Raw genomic sequence first — 22,038 nt, 5'->3', positions numbered from 1 at the left:
ATCTAAATCAATTATTTTAAGTGTATGACTTTTAACTGTCAGAGTTTTACTGATAGAGGCCCCAGTATATACGAAACTAATTCACATAAGCGACTTATGTTTGCATAACTATTTATTTTTTCATATTGATATCAATATATTGGTATGGAAACCATTTACACAACTGTAACAGTAGTAGAAGAGTTAAAACAGTACAAGCTGTGTAAGGAAAGTCCTGAGTTTCCTTCGCTGCTACAGCAGTCAATTTCTTGCTGGTCTAACTTGTAAATGCTTAATACAACAAAATCCAAGAGCAGTTTGGATCGCTTTCACAGAATACTGACTGTATCTATGCATTTTTATTAACTTGAAACCATCTCTGCCCACAGAGTTTTGTTTGAGGCCTCTGGTCAACGAGCAGGAGGTGCGAGTTATCTGGGTAACACTGGCAGGGCCCGGGTGAAGTCAGCGCTTCCCAGGTGTTTGGGAGGGAAAACCGCCCCGGCTCAGGGCACAGGTGTGGGCTGCGAGCCCAGATTTGCTCCAGCTTCAGCATTTTGCCGTGAGCCCTGGGGACGAGCGCCAGCTTATCGCGACAGGGAGCCCCCGCCAAGCGCTGCAGCACCGCGCGGCACTGGCACGAGCGGCGGCGGGAGGCGCGAGGCCGCGCGCGCGCTGCCTCAGGGGCCGGGCGGGCGCCTCGCGCTTCCACAGCAGCCCTCGCGCGGCCAGCGGCGGCCGCCCGGGCGGCAGCCACCCCCCACCCCGCCGCGGGGCTGGCTGCGCCCCGCAGCTTTATCCTGCTGGCGGTGAAAACTGCCAGGCTCCGCCGGCCGCCTTCTTCCTCCTCCTCCTCGAGGAGCCGCCGTCCGCCCGGCAACTGCTGTCTGGGACGGGCAGAGCGGGAGCGACGCTACCTCATCGCCTCGGCGAGGGCCGCGGCCGGCGGAGGTGCCGCTCCCTCACGACCCGGTAAGGGGGGCCCTAAGCCCTCGGCCCGGCGACCCAGCTGAGGCGGGGCTCCTCTCCCGCCGGCCTCCGGCCGCAGCGGAGGGCTGGGCGGGCGGGAACCCGCGGGTCGCTCGGGGTGGGCGGGCGGGGGGCGTCCCGGGCTTCCCGCGCCGCGGGCCGGGCGGCGGCGGAGCGGGCCAGGCCGGGCCGGGCCGGGCGAAGGGCGGTGGAGCGGTCCCGGAGTGATGACGCGCTTCCTGCCCTCCCCGGCGGGGGTCTGCGCCTGGAGTCCGCAGCGGCGGCAGCTGCAGGCGGCGGCGGAGCAGGCGGGAGCGGGCAGCAGGCGAGCGGGGGGGAAGGAAGGAAGCGAGCGAGCGGCGGGGCTTAGGCGCTTTGCAATGCTACAGTAACGCCTTTCCCGGTAGGAGCCCGCGAGGACCCCCTTGTCCTGCCCTGCCGTTGCACGTTGCATGGAGTGGCTGGTCCGTGCGGAGCCGCCGAGAGGGGGAAGACTCCGCGCAGGGCTGAGCGGCGGGAGCGCGGAGCCGCTCCGTGCCTGCGGCGACGCAGCTGCCGCTGGGTTTCGCATGTAGACGCTGCGTTGCCCCCAGGCAGGCAGGCAGGCGGCAGCGCCCGGTCGCCGATCCCGCGGCGGGAGGCCGGAGCTGTGCTCCGTCCGGCACAGCCTCGCCGGCGCGGAGCGCTGCCCGCCCAACAAGTTGCCGGTTCCAGGGAAGACAGCAATAGCCCGGCCCAATTCCGTGCGGGGAGCCGGGTTGCCGCGGCCCGGCAGGGGCTCCGCCGCCGGGCGGGCTGAGCCCCGGGAAGGGGAGAGCGGCCCGGGCTCACCTCCCCTTCGTCAGGAGCCGGGCCGGGGTGGGAGGGAAGCCGCGGCTCCTTTGGCATTCCTCCCTGTGCCGTATAGGGTTGGTATGGGAGGGAGGTGCAGGGGCGGCCGGCTCCTCCCGGCCGCTCGCAGCCTATCTGGGGGAGCTTCGGGTGGCGGGGTCGGGGGGTAGGTTTGCCGGAGGGACGGAGCTGCTTGCCGTTGGCCGCTACTGGCGACCGCGATGGAGAAAAAAACCTTTTCGCCACACGTTGCAAAGCGGCGACCTCCCAAGGACGACCGTGCAGCGTGTGTGTACGCGTGTACCTATAGCCAGCTATCTGTGTATATGTGCGTCTTTTCCCACCAGACCGGTGGGACGGCTCGGGTTGGAAGCGGGTCGCAGGCTGGTCCCGTAGGGCCACCCCGGAGGGGAGGGAGGGACGCGTCCGCCCCTGCGCAGCGCAGACGAGGATGGGTGGGCGGGTGAGCCGCGCAGCGCCGCGGCCTCCCCGTTCCCTGGGCCGGCCTGGGAGCGTGCAGGCGGACCGCGGCTCTGGGCTGCCTGCCCCCGTGCAGCAGGGCTTGGTGCCAAAGAACAAAACCTCCCTGGGTGCGAGGCGGTGGTGGGTGCTTGCAGAGGGCCTGTCAATGCTGCGGGCTGGGGTCCCCCTGCGTGTTCTGGCACCTCTCTTTCTTCCATGCTACCCTAGCAGATGGCTGTGGGGTGCGGGGCACAGCCTTGCCTTCGGGTGACTAGAGAGCCCCGACAGAGTGCCACTGCGTGGGAACACCTGTCTGGGAACTGGGGCCTCTGCTGTCTTTGTGCTCACCTTCTGTAGCGCTTTTGTTCTGCTGACCAGCCTCTTCAATTTCTTTAGGCTCTACTTTTTGTGTGTTAAAATGCTTCTGCAGTGTCTAGTTAGAAAGATAATGGGAATGTTCATTGATTGAAAAAACTCTGTCAGATTAAACAATTGCCCATTTCCCTCCAAATCTGCAAAATAAACTTTTTTGAAAGACCTGTATTCTAGAGCCAAGTTTGAGCCATGTTAAGTTTCAAACCAGAAAGGCAGTTCTGAGTTTGAAGGTATGTTATTTAAAGGCGTCAGGAGTTCTGCATTGTCAAGAGAGCCCAATAGCTGTGGAAAAATGTCCATATGATTAAAAAGCCAAACAAGCAACACGTTTCTGAGATTGCTCTTGCTTATGTAAAACATAACTTAGACGTGTATCACAGTGTGTTGCAAGTATGAGTGTAAGCTGCCAGTGTTAGTTATAAATACCTTGTAAATTGTAGTATATGAAAAGCTTTCATATCTGTTTGAGATAATGGTCAGCCATTCTTCCAACAGTACAGCTGTTAGCTAAGTTAGCTGTGAATTAAGTTGGCTGAACTACCTTTTGTGCTTTAATTTTCAAAACATGAAATTTTCAAGGCAGTGCCTTGAGATTGAAGGTTACCACACAGCTGTGGGAGGTGGAATTCTCTTGCCTCTGGGAAGTGCATTTCATGTGAGTTTCATAATACCTCATTTAACTCGCTGGTCGCTGCAGAACTAAAGGGTTAAGTGGAATTTTCATCTAGCTTATCTGTTGGTGGTAAAATTATTGAGCTTAATTAAGATAAGAATACTTCTTGTTTCTGGCTGCCAAACTAAGTCTCTGGATTAACTGTGACAAACTTGGGCAATATTTATGTTCTGAATTTCAGTATAAAATTTCATAAAGACTATAGCAATTTCATATAGGATACTCATTCATTTTACCATTCAAATTATAGCAGTTTACCCTGAATAATTGTCCTGTGTGTTCTTAGAGTAACATCTGTTGCATGATATCATGTAATGGAATGTAGTACAGCCTAATTTAAGTTGATTTGAAATGTTGCCATTGTGCTGTAGTAGTGCCTGAGAGGGCGAGAGTTTTTGGTGTATGTGTGATGGATAGATTGGTTAGGAGTAGTTGATGTTGAGAAAGATGAACTTGCATTTGAACTGCAAAGGAGTAAGTAAATTTACTCTGAGCTTGGTTTGTTGCACAGTTTTACTTAGACTTCTTTCATCATTTGCTAGCTAATCTAATCACTGAATTCTGCTTACATTAGGAAATGCATCTATAGTTAGAAGTATAACTGATTAGTACAAAACATCACTACAGTAGATTTAAGTCTTTTATTCTGGAGGGGGATGAGTGGGCTTTAAGGAACTGTCCGGCTGTGGCATAGCTTGAACTGGATAATCTTCATGATGACTTAAAATTTTTGCTGTGAAAACCTTCTCTTATTTGGTATTGTTTCTACAAAGATTTGACTTTGCATGGCAAGGATGTTCTGAAGCATTAATGTTTGGATTGTGTCACTTTATATGCTTACCTATATAATATATATCTATTAAATCTGTGCAAATGCAAGGTCTGGGCAGCTTCCAAAAATGCCAGTGCTTAATTAGTCACCACAGCTAGACAGTAGTACAGACATCCGCCTTCATTCCTTCTTGTGGCATTGTAGTGTCAGATAGCTGTTGGGATATCAGTGTTGTACACTCATGAAATGTGAGCAATACCATTTGCTGAACCATCATTCCAATCCATAATTTTAGCATTAAAGTACCAAAACCACTATTTGAAGTAATTCAGCTCCTAGTCCTATCTGAACTTCAGAAATTTCAATAAACTGCCAATCTGTAGGCATCCTGATTTTTGTTTTTTAAGTATGTGGAGTTTCTTGCTAAGAAGTTCTTATCCAGGTGCTGCCTTTGCACTAGGCCATAATTAGGAAAGAAGTGTGAGTGTGTTTACAGACCACTGTATCCAGCTTTCAAAAACTCTTTTTTTCCCCTGCTCTTGAATCTTTAAAAGGTTTGGCAAGTCTGCTTATGCATGTTTCTGCAGACAATAGAATGCTGATGCAAACTGAGAACGGCAAACAAAATGGTTGGGTGTTGGTGGTGGTGTTGCAAATGGGGTGAGACTGTCTTAATAGGCAGTGTTTTGCATATTAGATTTCATTTGCCTACTTTTGGATTTTAGTGTGTCAGCTAGGACAAATGTTACTGGTATATAGCTGGAAATTGTAGTTTCAGGTAGTCCTGTCTGTTGGTACCTGAAGGGGAATGCAGGTTTTCACTTCTGGGGTTCTGCATTTGACCGCACATGGTTATGAGAGTATAAATTAAATTGAACTGAAGAACTTTTGGGGGCAGGGGAAATGCAGAAGGGTAAAGCAGAAGTTTTTTTCAGAGTAGCCTTGCTCCAAAGTTCCAGAGGCTATGTTAAGCAGAATAATCTAGGCTTTTGCAACTCTGTGGATGAGATTGTTATGATTATGGGCACTGTGTTGTGTCTTAAGCTCTTTTATGCCTTGTTTTTATTGTTGTGATTAAACAGTCTGTTCCTTTTCAAAAAGAATGTCTGGTTGCCTTGAAGGTAGCCCAGACTACTTAGATGCATAAGGTAGCCCAGACTACTTAGATGCATAAGTGCTAGGCTGATCCACAGGATGCTGAAATCGTGAGTCTGATCAATGTTTAGAGAATTATAGCCTTCTGTCCCTGGGTGCAGTAAAGACATGCCTTTTGAGTGAGACTGATATGCTTGGGGATGAGAAGGTGGCGAGGAGCCTGTGATTAGTTTTGATGCCAGACTTGTAACTGTGAACACTGAATTTTCTAGGATTCTGTCCCTGCTAATGCTGCTGAAAACCCATTTCACAGTAGTGTCAGGGAACCATTTCCCTGGGTGTGTTGTGTGCACACATGCTTATCTTGGAATTGAGTTTGAATTAGCCTGTGTACTTGAAGCAATTGTGATAACATTTAGATATTTTCCGCTTCCAGTTGCAAGCTGGGATTCCATCCCCAGACATCCACCCCCTCAATTCTCAAAGCTCCAGTGCCTTTTTACCCGAGCATCTTCATAAAGCTAGAAAATGCACTGACTGACTTCACAAGGTGAGAGTGATCATACAACAATAAGTCTGGTCTTAAAATATCTTTAGAGTACTACAGTGCTGGCTTCTTACTTGTAGTCCCTTTACTTGGCAGCAACCAGTTAAATTGCTGCCAAGATGGGTCAGGGTGGCACTTGAAACTGCCTTCCTTGCATTCTCGGTAGGTAGCTCATCTTTCTCTGTTTGGGCAGTGGGAAGAAAGGGTGAACTGAAGTAAATTGTAAATGAACCTCGTGTCTTTCTATCTGGCAGCTTTAGTAAGGTTGAGGCTTCTTACTTCCATGAAAAAGTGACATGTAACCCAGGAATAAGCAGGAGGGGCTCAGTCTTCTAAATCACAGTGGATAACAATTGAGGTGATGAAAGAATCAATGGTATTACGTGGGCTGTTTAGTTTTTCAAGTTGAATAACAGTTTACATTTGTCAGCTGTGGTAGAGAGATTTGTTGCTACAGTACATCAAAGTGTTTAGTGTTTTGTTGAAGTGTATGGCGTAGTGGTGTGAGAACCTCTTACAATAGGATTGTCTTCAGCTTAGAAAGGCCTTCAGAGTTGTGTAATGCTTTTCTTATTACATATTCCTGTTTATTTTCATATAATGATCTCTCTTACCTTTCTTGGGAGTTGATATCTGCAATATGGTAAATAACCCTTTGTTTCAGCTACCTCAAGTCTAGCTTATACTGTGGTTTGTTTACAGTGGTGGTATGTACTAGTGGGAAGGTTGTGATTTTTCTAGAATGTGAGATTTAAAGTTCAGGTATAGATGACATAAATATGTGAGCATAAAACAGTTTCAAAAACTTACTGATAGTAAAAATCAGGCTTGAATTTGTACCGGTGGAAATATTAATTAGCCTTAGAGGCATTTATGGCAAGTACCTTCTACCTTTGTTCAATTTAAATGTGCCAAATGCTGTGTAGCAGGAAACAGCAAGGTGGCACTTGGCAGAGAGAACAGAAGCAGCAAAGGCAGGTTATGAATGCCTTGACAGAAATGATAATCGCTGTTGAAGAAAAGACCTATGGTAATCTAATGGGAGGGATCGTGGCAGGAATGTGGTGGTGGTGTAGGAATGGAGCACATAATGCTTAGACACAATACAAATGTTGAAATACCAGGACAGAGTCAAAATTTAGTAATGGGGCTACAAATGAGTATATGAATAAATGAGATCAGGAAGCTGAACTTGCAGGCTACAGGGAACTGTAGCCTGCAAGTTTTGTAATTCTTCCTTGTAATTTTCCCATTTTTGACTAAAAGATTTTCTTAGATTGATTTTTGTTGCAGTATAAGGAAACATCTCCTGTTGGCAAGGCGGTATCTGAACTATCTGGGGAAAGGATCAAGTGGGAACCACTACTGCATAGGAGGAATGCCGGGTCAAGCAGAAGGAACCAGTGGCACATCTCCTGGGTCGGGGTATCACTAAAGACACTATTACAGGGAGGAAGAGAGAAATGTCCAACTTCAGCTTAAAAAAAACAAAGGCTGCGGGAAATGAGATCACTCTGTTGTGATGTTTAAAGTACTCTTTGGAAATGTTATGTGCAACAGCTGAGGATGTACAGGCCCCAAGCGAGAACCCAAGATCTTGTAGTACGTACCAACCCTGAAAAATATTTGTTTGTTTTTTAATTAAAAAAAAAAATCAGTGGCTGCATTTGCAGTTGGAAGGTCTGGATCAGCCTGATTGTAGCTGGATTGCCTGTTCAGCTGCACTGTGATACTAACCAGACTTAAAAGCAGCTGAGGAGAGGAGAAGTGTAACTGAATGTACTAAAGACTGAAACCTGTGAAGAAAGGGTAGTTAACTGAACTTTGCCTGGTGAGATTGGACAGACCGGACTATGGATTAAGTACAGAACAAACCCAGACATGGAGAGAAGGGGGGTTGCAGTGGATCTAACAGGCCTTGTCTGAGGCTTTTGCATGTAGAGGATGTGGAAATGTAAGGGGTCAGTTCAAATGGGTTTGCAGGTGCTGTATGGGTGAGTGACGTTTTGTCCTCTCTCTGTCCTTAGAGAGCCAAGAAAGCAAAGACTAGGCTAAACAAAATGAACTTTTTCCAGGAGTTGGAGGATAGTCTGTTAGAGGTGCTACCTGCATCTGTTGCCCTAGCTGTGGGTAGTTGAAGGACCTAAGACACTTCAGTCTTTCTCCTCTCCTTTTGTACACTGCCTGTTGTTTTGTTCAAAATGGCCACCTCATTCTAGAACATGCAGATACTTACCTCTTACAGGGAGGTGCTTAACCACTGCTGTGTGGCTGTTCCTGAAAGAAAATGGTCCAGTCTTGAAAAATCCTGTCGTAGCAGTCACAGCAAACCATCCAACATCAACACAAAGCTTTCTAATACCATGGAAAATAATCATTTGAAACTCGATGTTCTTGAGGAAAAGAACAGTTAGGTTCAGTAGGTGACCACCTGGTAGCACAATACAGTTATAGAGCCCAAGTATGCAAATTTCTTGGTAGTATTTTTGAGGGGGAAGGAGGAAGTGTCACTTTTGATATCCTAAGAACTTTTTGGCTGCTGCTTGGTTTGCAGCGCAGGCCCATCCATCCCAACAGTTGATGGTTGCCTGAGCTCTAATGCGTATATATATATATATTTTTTTTTTTTTATTAATTGCTGTAACGATCAAGGTGCTAGCCAAATTTTAATCCATTCTGCCTAACAAAAAGCAAGATACATGAAATAAGAAACCATGGTATTTAAGTTTCACAATTCTCTTGCTTTCCTGTAAGGAATGCCACAAGACAAAGCATTAAAACATTGTGAGGGCCTGGGCAGAAAAGATATTCTTAAAGATTTCATGTTAGAACTGTGGCCAACTTTGTAAGAACACTCCAACAGAATGGCAGGGCTTTAGTGGCAAAGAAATGGGGCAGAAAAATACCTTGATTGTGGTACAAGCGTGTGGTTAAGGTGAACTACTTATGTGCAGCTGTTGTTGGAGATTATTTAACACAGATAAACAAAGCCTGCAAGGAGTTAGAAGCGTGGATGTGCCCTGAGGAACCAAGCAGACCGCTACTGAAATAACTGTAAGGCCAGGCTATGAAAGTGACTCAGTAATGACTGTGAATACCTGTGCAGGAAAATTGTGTTCCTACCTAATGCTATTATCATTCCTTTTCAAAGATAAATTGAAGTTTGAAGTGTTAAAAATGCCATCTGTGTATGAGGGCAAAAAACCCTTTACTGAAAATTAAAAACTAAACCCTGTGTTCCATATGGATCTTATTACAAGCAGCAATGGCCTTAATTTCTTTGGAATACTATTACCAGCCTACCAGGTCATTTAAGGCAGTGATTTCCAAAGATTTTTTTGATTTCGCACCCTTGTCAGTAACAGATTTGTGAGCACGCACCCCCAAAATATGTATATTTTTTTAATAAAAAATACACATATGCTACTGTACTAATATTATGTACATTATAAAACATATACAGATATAGAAATTAAGAAAGAGTGAGATAAACAGTATTTTTAAAATCAGTTTTGTTTCTTAACAAAAACTCTTTCTGCTCTCGTTACAAAAAATTTTTTTAGTGAGAGCTATGTGACTGAATATGCTTCACTTTTTTAAAATCTTGGTTTAACACTTTGATGCAGCCATTTGAAGGTCTGGTTCTAAGTTCAGTTTATTTCAGTACTTGGTTCTAAGTTCAGTTTATTTCAATGCTTGGTTTTAATGGCTGTCATAGCTGAAAAAGACCTCACAAAGATACGTAGATCCAAATGGAAGGAGTGCATTGTTGGTTGTGCTTACTAAATGATGATACTCATTTTCCACTCCCATATACTAATTATGCAAAAGCTTTTCTTGGAATTCATCTATTAAATTTCCATCTTCCCTGATGTCAATCAGTTGTTCTTGCGAACTAATAGGGAAGTGTTGCATTCTTCTATTTTTAACAAATGCATTCAAAACCCCCTGAAACTCTTCTTTTGGAAGATTTTTAAACAGGTCAGGAAATTCTGTTTCCACATCTTCTAAGTGTACAGATTTGAGAGGTTTTTTTTATAGGTGACACATCATTTTCAGCAACAAAATCACCTAACAATGGAAACATTTCCAAACATCCATTTTCAAAACAATCTCTGTAGAGCAAGTTTCTTTTGAAAAGCAGTTACTTTCTTGCTCACTGTTAAAACATCAACTTCACCTTGAATGGACGCTTTAAGTGTGTATTTTTTTGAAAATATCTGCTAGGTAGCATACCACTGACAGCCACTTGTCATCACAGAAGAGGTCAGCAAATTTTGAATAGTTGTCTTTGTGGGGGGGAAAGAAAATGCACAATCTGTCTTTAAGCTTGACAACTCTCTTAAGCACCTTGCCACAAGATACCCAGCAAACCTCAGTGTGGGAATATGACTTTCATGGTCACTCGCCATCTCATTGCAAGGTATTGTAAAGATCTTACTATTTAAAGATCTTGTTTTTATAAAATTAACTCTATCAATGACATCCCATAGCACTTTGTGTACTTCTGGTTCTAACTTTGCTGCAATAGCTTGCCTATGTATGATGCAGTGAAAGAATTTCACATCTGATTCTACCTGTAACCTTTACACCAGCATCCTTTTTTTTTTTTTTTTTAATTCCGGTCAAAGCAGCCACTCCATCAGTGATTACACGTGCAGAGTTTTTCCATAAGATGTTGTTTCTATTAAAGAAAGAATTTACTGTTGAGAATATGTTGAGTCCTCTGGTACATCTTTCCTGTAGTGACTCGCAAAAAAGTAGTTCCCAGTGTATTTCATTACTGAAACAATCTAGCATCTACCGTAAGCTGAGACATGTTAGAAACATCTGTACTTTCAGCCAACAGTGTAGCAAACCTCCCACACTGCATAATTAGTTCTAATACTTGTTTCTTCAAATCTTTGGCTGTTTTTTATGCGTCTTCCAGCAGTACTTGCTGACAAAGGAATGCCATATTGTTTTCCATGTATTATTTCAGCCATTTTTTACTGCAGCAGGAAGACCAAGTGCTTCCCCGATGGTATGTGGCTTTGTCTCTTTTGCTATTAAGTAAGAAACCTTAAAAAAGGCTTCTGAAGATTTATCATTAAGTTCAGTGATTTTTTTTTTTTTTTTTTAAGTAAAGTACTATATTGAGTATCACATGATTTGAAAGCAGTGCTGAAGAAATTGTAGAGATTTGTCCTCATGTTCTGGGTGCTTAGTTTTTAAATGTCTTGCTAATCGTAATGGCTTCATACTATCATTAGCTAATATCTCAAGGCACAATGTACACTTAGGGTGAGGTTCATTGTTAATGATAGCTTATGTAAATCCATATTTTGAATAGTCATCTTCATAATTTCAACTTTTTTTTGGACAACTTTTTGTCAGATCTGATTAGATTGTTGATTTTACCTCGTGTCTGACAAGGAGCTTGTACTGGTGGTAGGAGATCAGTGGATACACATGGATTTTGAAGCAAAAGCAAAATCTGTCATGGCATCTGTGTATCTGACATAACATAACACTTCAGTGTCTTCAGGGTCAAACGTGATTTGAGCAAGATGGCAACTGTAGAGGGCTCTAAACCATTTGTGCATTTCCCTGGTTAGAATTTCTTGTCTTCACTTGCCTCACATTCTTGTACGTTAAAATATGGTGTTTAGTAATGTGACCCACGTGTCTTGTGACAGCATGCAAATTTTTATGAGCATGCCTTTGTGAATTGTGGCCTTAGGTCACGCCAGTTAAACTTTTAGAAATAAGCATTCCTAGATGATTGAAGTTTTGGTTGGTTGTTTTTTTTCTGTCTGGGACTTCTAAGAAGGGATAGCAATTCTTACTCGGTTTGTTTAGCAGCCAACACAATGTAGTTCTCATTCTGCCTGAGGCTACAGCGTCTTCCATTAAAGATAAATTTCAAGTACCTGCTAAACATCTGCTATCAGGCACCAGTACTGTCTTGGTACCCACCCAATAAGTGTATCTCTTCATGTACAGCTCAGCTTTCTGTAGCTGTCATGTGAGTTATAAGAAATGAAGTACAACTTTAGCCCCTGAAGAGGTGCAAAAGCAAGGTGGGACTGCAGATAACAGCCCTTTGGGTAAAAAGGGAAGATAAACCAGGGAATTGCTTTTTGAAAGTTGTTTACAATGCACTTCTTAAAACCAAAGGAAAAAATGTAGAATGAAGACAGAAAATAAAAGAATAAAAAGAAAAATGAGAAAAGCATCTTTTTTTAAAACTGTAGTTACAGCTTTGTAAAGACTGAAGATTTGCAGTAGTGTGGTATTAACTAATTATTTCTTTTCTGGACTATATACACATTTCAGATTTCTTGCTTAAGGTGTACTTTTCATCATTTAAACCAAAATTGCATTACTACCTATGAAATAGTCTTTGTGCTACCATGATCAGATACAGAAAGCAGCCATCTCTTCACAGACTTTCCAGAACAGTTGTATTTGGTACCAACACTTATTTCTGATGTGTTTAATAATTTTTTTTTTCCTTCTCAAGTTAAGTTGTTCTGTAAGAAGAGTCTCCAATTTAGCTTTCTTTTATTTGAGACATTTTTCTTTACATTTATTCTATGGGACCTAACTCTCCCATGACACATGACAAGTGAATCAGGATGCTGGAGACTTGTCCGAGTGAAATTTACCTTTTTTGGGCCTCTAGTGTTTAACAGAAGTCAGTTGTTTTCTTTCTTCCTGGTCGATCTATAGATGTTTAAAATAGAATCATGGAATCATTAAGATTGGAAAGGGCCTCTGAGATCGAGTCTAACTCTTAACCTAACTGCCTGGTCTAACTCTAAACCATGTCCCTAAGCACCACATCCGCATGTTTTTTGAATACTTCCAGGGACTGCGATTGCACCACTTCCCTGGGCAGTCTGTTCCAATGCCTAGGCACTCTCTCCATGAAGAAATTTTTCCTAATATCTGATCTAAATCTCCCCTGGCACAACTTGCGCCCATTTCCTCTTGTTCTATCACTTGTTACTTGGGAGAAGAGACCAATCCCCACATCACTACAACCTCCTTTCAGGTAGTTGTAGAGAGCAATAAGGTCTCCCCTCAGCCTCTTCCTCTCCAGACTAAACAACCCCAGTTCCCTCAGCCACTCCTCCTAAGGAATGTTCTCCAGACCCTTCACCAACTTTGTTGCCCTTCTTTGGACACGCTTCAGCACCTCAACGGCCTTCTTGTAGTGAGGGGCCCCAGTATTTGAGGTGCGGTCTCACCAGTGCTGAGTACAGGGGGATGATCACCTCCCTGGTCCTGCTGGCCCCACTGTTCCTGATAGAAGCCAGGATGCCATTGGCCCTCTTGGCCACCTGAGCACACTGCTGGCTCATGTTCAGGTGGCTGTCAACCAGCAGCCCCAGGTCCTTTTCCACTGGGCAGCTCTCCAGCTACTCTTCCCCAAGCCTGTAGCGTTGCATGGGGTTGTTGTGACCCAAGTGCAGGACCCCACACTGAGCCTTGTTGAACCTCAGACAGTTGGCCTCGGTCCATTGATCCAGCCTGTCCTTCCTACCTTCAGGCAGATCAACACTTCCACCCAACTTGGTGTCCTCTGCAAACTTACTGAGGGTGTCCTCTGCAAACTTACTGAGGGTGTACTCAATCCCCTCATCCAGATCATTGATAAAGATATTGAACAGAACTGGCCCCGATACTGAGCCCTGGGGAACACCACTCGTGACTGGTTGCCAACCGGATTTGACTCCATTCACCGCCACTCTCTGGGCTCGGCCATTCAGCCAGTGTTTTACCCAGTGGAGAGTGCACTTATCTAAGCCATGAGCAGTCAGTTTCTTCAGGAGAATGCTGTGCTTAGGCTGAAATACTTGTGCTTATTGGGAATTTGCCATTTGAAATTTAAGCAATTCATAATATATCTCCAAGTAGCTTAGAATTAGAAAACCTTTCTTCTGACAACATTCAGGGGCTATTCAACTAAGCAATAAGAAAATGCTTCTTTATAAGTAATAAACTAATAAAAACCTACTATTTGTGTAATCAGGCTTGCCTAAGGAGTATGACTGTCTTGTTAGTAGTGGAATGCAGTCTTTTGACAGTGTTGGTTGACAGGATACGTTTTGATCGGTGTGTGTGTATCAGTGACCATGAGCTAGTGAAACAACTGCACATACGATAGAGAAGCTGCAGCAAGTAGGACAGAGGCTAGCCTTTGCTTCTCTGTAATGTTTCTTGTTGTTTAGAGTTATGGAATGCTTGCATGAAACCAGCTTGTTCTCCAGAATGCAGCTGGTGCAAAATGGGGCCAAACTGAAGTATTTGCAGAAAAAAATTCGAAATAAGGCTTAGTGAAGAATGTAAACAGGTGAATCTGTGTTGTTAGGCATACTCTGATTTGGTAATGGATGTCTTGGGAATAACGAAATGAAGCTCAAGCACCCTGTGGCTTGTTTGAGGGCAAGTCTTGCAATAGTCGTCTCCTGCAGCTGAAGAAAGGAGCAGTGTTTCTTGAGTATTTGAGGGGAAATAATATATAGGCAAAAGGCAATTCTTACCAGGCAGTGGAAAAAAGGAACTTCTTAGTAACTCAGCTTTGAAATCCTTGAATCGGGGAAAAAAAAAATATCTTGTTTTCCTACATGTGCCTTCCTTTTCTCATGCATACTTTGTTGTCCTGCTTTAGTGTCTGCTCTTTAATGGTTCCAAATACATAGAAACTTACGTTCAGTCCCACATAAAACGAAGTGTACGCAGGAAGAGGTTTGCACACTTCTAGATGTACACGAAGCGTGTGTTAATGTTGATACCTTCTCACATCGAACAAGGTGGTTGCATCTTCTGAGCTGCTGTTTCAAGTTCTTGTCCCACTGAGATACTTATGCAACTGCTTTGACTGCACTTAGTGTTTTTTAAGGTGTTGTTAATAATCGTATAAGCTGGAAATGCAAAATAGATATTGTTTAGTTCTTTGTGGTGACCACGGGATCCTGAAAATTAAGGAAAATATATTTGACTTCCTAGGGCCCTCAGTTATACCTGGGCCTTATGGGTTTAGGCTTACAACTTAGAAAAGTGCTTCTTCAGGCAATGTAGAAAACTCTACATACAATATACAATACAAAACACAGTTTTGTAATTATAAGAGGGGGGGGGGGACTGTGGTAGTGTTCAAATAAAGAAAGGTTTTCTGTTGTTTTTTGAGGAGGTTTCTGGAGATGAATTACACTTTATAAATTGCTCCAAAAGCATTTTATGCTTAGTAGTTTGGGTTGCCTCTATAAAGTGTCAAAGAATAACTTTGCTGTATGGCAGTTACTACACTTGAAGACAATGTAAGTTATTAATGAGATGGTGAAGCTGTGCTTTCTGTTGCATATACTTGGCATCTTCTAATCTACTGAACACAAATTTTCAATTATACACAGAGGCACGAGTCAAAGCCTTTGGAGAGCTATGGATATCTGTGTACATGAGAGTAGTGGCTCTGAGGGAATGTGTGTATGAAATAAGCATGTATATGATGTGTTGAATCTCTGTAAATGGGCAGCAATACACCCTGTAGCCTTGGCAGTTGACTACTTACGATATTTCAACCTACACATCAAAATAAATCTGCCTAATTAGTGTTGATGATCAGAAAGAACTATATATTCATTTATTTTGAAGATGGAGGCAATCTAACTTTTAGATGATGTGCTTGACTTCTTAAGGATAAAGAGAAAGACTCAGGAGTACATGGTATTGATTTTGGATGCTTTAACATGGTTATTGTAAGTTAGAGACAAGGACCAGTCTTTGCTTAAGCTGCTGAAGTGTCTACATACGAATTGAAATCTGGAACTATTTTTGCAGCATTCTCTTACATAGAATGATTCTGTATCATACTCTGTATGAATGAATTACTGGTATCCATTTTTTGTTTCTGCATTCTGTCTTAGAGAAAAGTGGGTTGGATAGTTTAAGGCCAAGTTCTCCTGTCATCTGATACTTAATTCTCTTCACACAGCATGTAACGAATCTGTGGACTCTGGCACTTTTGGGGATCAGAGCTGGGCTGCCATATGGGCAGGACTGATGTGGTTATGCATGCTACAATAGAAGTCCTCAACTTCAGCCACAAACAGCACAATTTAAATTGAGAGCCTGGGGGAACAATGTTTTTCTTGCATTGCATATATAGGGTTGGCTGAGTGATCAGGATTTTACCCTTCTCAGAAGCATTACAGGCATGTAATTGCTCTGTCAAAGGTGAAGGCAGAGACCTTGATGGGCAAGGGGGAAGTAACTATGTATGTCATAGCAAATTGAGTTCCTGAGCTCAAATGTCAGGTTTGGATTTGAAAGTTTAAATTGAAATACTGCCTTTGCAGGCGTATTTTGACCTACGGCTTGAGTTTGAAGCTTTATTAAGCTTTCATCCCTCTATCCCTTCTTTCACATCCCATTCTCCAGTAATCTTTCATATACTCACTGAGCATGATGGAAATACAAATCTGAATTGCTGTATTCTGATGAAACTTGAGAAACTCAAGTAGATTTTGCACATCAGTGTTAATAATGTTAAGTCTTTTCTTAATTTGCAAAAATATGCACTTTTTCAGGAAACCTAATACATTCAAATTGTTGCATTATTTAAAAAAAAAAAAAAAAAAAAATTGGCAGCTTCCAGAGGTGGCCGATTGGAGGTCTGGCTGATTCATAGATGCTACTTCAAGTGTAGTCAACAAATGACATGCTAACCTTATTGTTGTAGGGGTTTTGTTTTCTGTACAGCTGATATTCAGAATCCAGCGGTGTCTACAGTATCTCTGAACAGGAATTACCCACAATTATTACCCACAATGATTAAAATGTAGCAACTTTTTTTTTCTAAAATTATTTGTTAGCAGGATAAAAATAAACAGTATATGTGAACGAGGCTATTATATTTAACACTGTGTTTTAGGGTAAGAACATGTAAAGCCTGTCCTTCTATTATAAGCTTGGATATCTAAGGTACTGGCATAATAATCTCAAAAACCACTTCTGAAAACATTTGTTTCAGTATTTTTTTTGACAATGTCGTACAGTGACAAGTTCAGTTATTTTTGATAATGAAAGTGCACTTATTGTCCTTGATGAGTGAATTGCCATCTCTTACAGTGAATATTAAAAATCAAACCTAATGTTTTTGAGCTAGGTTACATACCTAATGATATTTTGTCTTGAGATAGTCAGCAATTCAGGAAAGGTTAAAAATGTTTGATCCGTTTTGCCTGGGGATATGTTTCTCTTTTTGTACTCAAAGTGATGTAACTGACTCCATCTTGCAGTGACATGTAACTTAATAGTTTATTCCAGCTTCCTGAGCATTAATGCCACTTTGGCTGAAGAACTGGTAAGGAGGTTTTTTGCTTCTGGCTTGCTCTCTCCTTGTGCCTTGTTTAGGATTTTATATATATATTGCAAGTTTGGTTAAAATTAAGATGAACTGTTAAGTATGTGCTTTTAAGTTTCTTGCTTGTTTCTAATGGCAAAATAGAGGAAATGGTAAGATCTTGCTAACCTTGACTTGCATCTGGAACATGAGCAGCCCATTTTTTGGTGCATTGTAAATATTATGTATACTTAACGTAAAAGTGGATCCATTCTCAGTTACCCTCTGTTACTATTTATCTCAAAACTCAAAAATAAGCTTGTTGGATTTTGGTTCTTAAATTTGCACACGCTCCCTGCCACCCCCTGTTGTTTGGGTATTTGTTTCCCCAAACTGCTGCTGTGGTAAGCACTACTGAAATACTTTGTAGCTGCGTATTGGAGTGTAGCCTGTGACAATAAAGGGGTCATTCCTTGGAAGACGAGTGTCTGCCTGCATAGCAAGCACTCATTGTTCTATGCATTGCTAGAATTAGCATTCTATCTTTCTATTTTGGAAAGAGTCAATCCTATTTTATTAAAACTAAGACTTTAAAAAAATGTATCTCTTTAACTAGGTTTGGGTTTCAATACTTCAGATGAATGCCATAAAAATAATTTCCTGTGTCCAGTTACTGAGGATAGACCACTTGGCCTCTGTAAGCAGCAGTTCTTTTTTTGAAGGGTTAGCAGATCACAGGACAGACACCTGCTCTTATTTGGTTCTTCCTTAGCCACTCTTAATAAGAAACATCTATTCCAGTTGCCTGGTGCTAACACTAAAGACAATCCTTGATTTTATGTGTTGCATGTGTTTGGCCAGGAGTATCTCATTACAGATCTTTGTAAGAAATGCTCATTACCAAGTTGTTCCAGTGTCACAGAGGTGCACCATCCATACTGAACAATTGTCATTAATACCATTTTCTTCTCAGTTTGCTATATTCTACGTAAAGATAGGGATCTTAATCATGGATCGATGTGTATTGAATCTTGTAGAAGGGCTGCTGTCAAATCATCACATTAAGGGGTGGGATTTAGGTATGCAGTAGTCGGTTGCAAACTAGTGAGGAATCTAACCTTGCTGTGAAGGTAACACATTGTATGGGGTAGTGCACACAGGAAGTACAGTGAAGCTGGAGTTGGTTATGTTACATGAATGGCTGTGACTTGTCATCTTTTTCTCAAATACAGTGTTGGAAAGACTTTGAGCATGTTAAGTCCACACAAGAGGATGTTGATTCAACCAGTGTAAATCTTCATGGTCCCTTAATCTGAATTCTACTTTTTAAGCTATGTTTTTAAAGCAAATCTCATCAACACTTAGTATAATTTCATGCATGTTTTTCTCTGGAAGCCCTTTTGTTTCATTTCAAGGAAAGTGATATTGATTTGCTGTTGGTACCAGTTTGTGATAGCTGTTTATCAGAAGGTGTGAAACTTTTTGTGCCAACTTTGAAGAGCAGAATTCTGATCAGTGTTCTGTATTAAGCACTCTGGTAAACATGGTTCCAAAGCCTATTTCCTGCTTCAGGTGATCAAAGAGAATGCAGAACTCTCTGCTGATTATTGTGGTTGTGAAGAATTCATGGCCCTTCCACCAGTGCAACAAACTGATTTAGTCTCTTGTGTGCAGAAACATCTACAAACCAGCTTCCTGGCATGATTAGCTACACTGACCACCATTCAGTTTTTCCAGAAATGAGTAGCATAAATGGACTGTAGTACAATAGCTAGCTTCTTGATGTAGATGGGGCAGAAAAATATTTGGGCAGTGTATTGACAGAAGACTTAGTTGACTTCCAATGTGCCTGGCAAATTGATTCTTCTCCTCAGCCTTCAAAATTAAAAGCATTCTTATGTTCATAATTTTAAATTTAAATTAGTGTGACAGTGTTAGGACAGATTCTGCCTGACAGTAGGACAGAAGTCTTGATCAACTGTGTGCTTCGATATTTTTGTTGTGGGGAAACCAATAATGATGTATTTCATCTTACACACTGTTTCTGGGTTGAGCTAGAAGCTGGAGATTCCCTTTGAAAGAAGTTGTTTCCAAAGATTGAAGTCTGCTTTATAAAGCAGCCTTGCAGCCAAACCAAATTTTCAAATGAGCCGAACCAATGCAAGTTCTATTCTTTCCTACAGCTGAAAAGCTGTAGGAAAGCTAGTATTAGTTTTCCTTATTTACTCCTCATTTCAATGCCAGATACTTCCAAGTTCACTGCATTTGGCATTAAAGTAAGTTATACACAGAACACTAAATGGTGACTTTGACTCGTTTGTCTTGTAGAAATGGTCAAAGTGTGTCTTGCTTGCTTGTGAAGCTTTCCAATCACTGCCTTAGAATGTTGTGTTTGAAATGCTTGTACCTTTCACTTCTTTTTCCCTGCCCTGCAGAAAAAAGTTGCTTTGAGAACTGAGTGTTAAATTGGAAATGACCTTACTTGCCTTCAGTTATAAATAGCAGCAAGAAGGAAGGGGATTCCCCTGCTGCCAACACCCATTCATGGGTTTCTATTTTGGTTCAAACCATGTCTTACACTGCTCTTTGACTTCCAGCCCTCAACATGTTGCAACAGATTTGTTTGTATTCTAAAACCTATGTATTTGAGGTCATGAGCAGGTAAAGTTGCTGTGATACAAGTCCTTTTTTGTTTGTTTGTTTTGTCTGGGAGTTAGAATTAGAGATGCCACAACCTTTATTGAAGCAATACCCTTTTTATATTCACTGCCATGTGCTATTTTGTGTGCTTTGTGCATTGATCTGGGCTATGTTGAATCGTGTGTTAAGAAGCTGTTAATGGTGAAACACTGCTGTGCCTGAAATATGAAGAAAATAAATCTTGTGTATATGATAGCTTGGAAGGACAACACTCCTTCTTTGTTCATATGGCTTTCTCTTATGGGACTATGGTTTTTGTACTGTAGCTGTTATGGAAGCTAAGCACTTGAAATAAATGGTAAAATAACTTAGTAAAGTTTTGGTGTGTGTTCTTTCTTTAAGACAACATATTTAAACCTCTTAAAATCTGTTATATGAAGCATTAGTAAAAATACGCCCCTATTAAATAAAGTAATTAAATATTAATGCTAACTGTTCTCAACCATTTAATTACATATATTGTGTGGCTGACTAGCTGATCAATTGTCTTACTAAAATACATCTTTGGCCAAATGTAGGTTGGTACTGGCATTCAGTTTACACCTCACCCTTAAGTCATGCTGTTTATATCTCAAACTTTGCAATGCAGTAAGTTTTGGTGTGTTGGGAGGGAGCAGTTGATTACTTAAAATGTGATTATAGGTTATATGATCGATACTTGATGTTGAAAGTAGTGCCGCTGGGACAATGTGATTGCTAATTCAGTGGTTTCTAGTGGATTGAATGAAAAACACCCAACTCCTGTAACACAGCATAAAATGCTCTGTATCTGTTAGGTGCATGATAGAGCAGAATTAGTGGTATACCATTGTTTTGTACATCACTATGATTTAGTTTTGAAGGGAAAATGAAGTTAAGCTTGGTTTCTGACTTAATTGAAGGGCTAGTTACATTGATTTGACATTAGTATTAGTTTTATGTCATTTCCCAAATCAAGACAGCAAAACTGTGGGAGAAGGTAGAATTAGTATGAGAAATGTGAGCTGCAGATAGCTCATGTCAATCCTCTTCCATCCTTTTGCTCTGTCGGACAAACTAAAATGAGATTTGTCTGGTTCAGCCTTTCCATGATTGACACAAGTAGGTTATGAGTGGTGATTGTTTCTTCACAGCATGTCTCTCACTTGTGTCCCCCCCCCCGGGCCTGTTTGTTCATTGTATTGTAATTCTCTTTTAGAGATTGGGCATTATATAATTTAACAGCTTTAGATTTTTGTGACATTTGTCATTTAATTCAAAATGCCGGAGTTAAGACTGCTGAAACAGTTAATGATGAACCAGTCTTTCGGATGTGTTCCTTGTTTCATGTCTTCCTTCCACTGTCTTCAGTACTCAGGCAACATTTGTTGCTAGGCACAAGTTAAAATTGGGAGAGGAGTGGCTGGAGAGCAGCCCTGCGGAAAGGGATCTGGGGTGCTGGTTGGGGGCAAATGGCATCCTGGGGTGCATTAAACACATTATAACCAGCCAGTCAAAAGAGGTAATTATTCCACTGTATTCAGCGTTGGTGCAGCCTCACCTGGAGTACTGTGTGCAGTTCTGGGCCCCACCATTTAAGAAGGATGTGAAGGTCCTTGAATGCATCCAGAGGAGGGCAACAAAGCCAGTGAAAGGGCTGGAAGGCATGTCCTATGAGGAGCAGCTAAGGACTTTGGGTTTGTCTAGTTTGGAGAAAAGGCGGCTGAGGGGCAACCTCATTGTTCTCTACAGCTTCCTGAGGAGGGGACGTGGAGAGGGAGATGCTGAGCTCTTCTCCCTGGTATCCAGTGATAGGGCGCATGGGAATGGTTCAAAGCTGCATCAAGGGAGGTTTAGACTGGACATTAGGAAGCATTTCTTTACCAAGAGGGTGGTGAAACACTGGAACAGGCTTCCTAGAGAGGTGGTTGATGCCCCAAGCCTGTCAGTGTTTAAGAGGCGTTTGGACAAGGCCCTTAATTACATGCTTTAACTTTCGGTCAACCCTGAAGTGGTCAGGCAGTTGGACTAGATGATCATTGCAGGTCCCTTCCAACTGAAATATTCTGTTCTCATTCCTTGACTCTACCTGCAAAATAGTTTCTAGGTTTTCATGCTGTCAGTGATAACTAGCAAGAATCACTTTTGCTCAAAGGTGTGCTGGCAGTAGCTTCTGGTGGTTCTTCTGCTTCTAGGGGACAACTCTTGCTCAAAATTAGTTACCCTTTTATTTCTGTTTCAGGTGAGAAAACTGCATCCTAATAGTGAGATGACTCTATCTGTTTTATTAGGCTTAAAACTTGCCTTTTTTTGTCTGTTCTTGTTGTTCTGTTCAATAGTCTTAA

General features: G+C 42.2%; 1 protein-coding gene across 9 annotated transcripts in view; it reads left to right on the top strand.

Annotated features, from left to right (window-relative positions):
• Positions 1–596: 596 nt before the first annotated feature.
• The window catches only part of TLN2 (talin 2), a 218,182-nt gene continuing 196,740 nt past the window's right edge, over positions 597–22,038 (top strand). For 6 of the 9 annotated variants that reach the window (XR_015701295.1, XR_015701294.1, XM_087743609.1 and 3 more), the window contains exon 1: positions 597–951. The gene's annotated coding sequence lies outside the window, so the exon portion shown is untranslated. Of the gene's footprint in view, positions 952–1,205; positions 1,352–5,689; positions 5,707–22,038 lie in introns of those variants that run through there. The other 3 variants (XM_087743603.1, XM_087743608.1, XM_087743605.1) reach the window with 3 other exon arrangements.

Source organism: Nipponia nippon, unplaced genomic scaffold, assembly GCF_047370975.1.
Source record: "Nipponia nippon isolate SJK-2023a ecotype South Korea unplaced genomic scaffold, ASM4737097v1 scaffold_9, whole genome shotgun sequence".
NCBI lineage: Eukaryota > Metazoa > Chordata > Aves > Pelecaniformes > Threskiornithidae > Nipponia > Nipponia nippon.
Note: the sequence above shows the minus strand (reverse complement) of the source record. Positions and strands in the feature narration are given on the sequence as shown.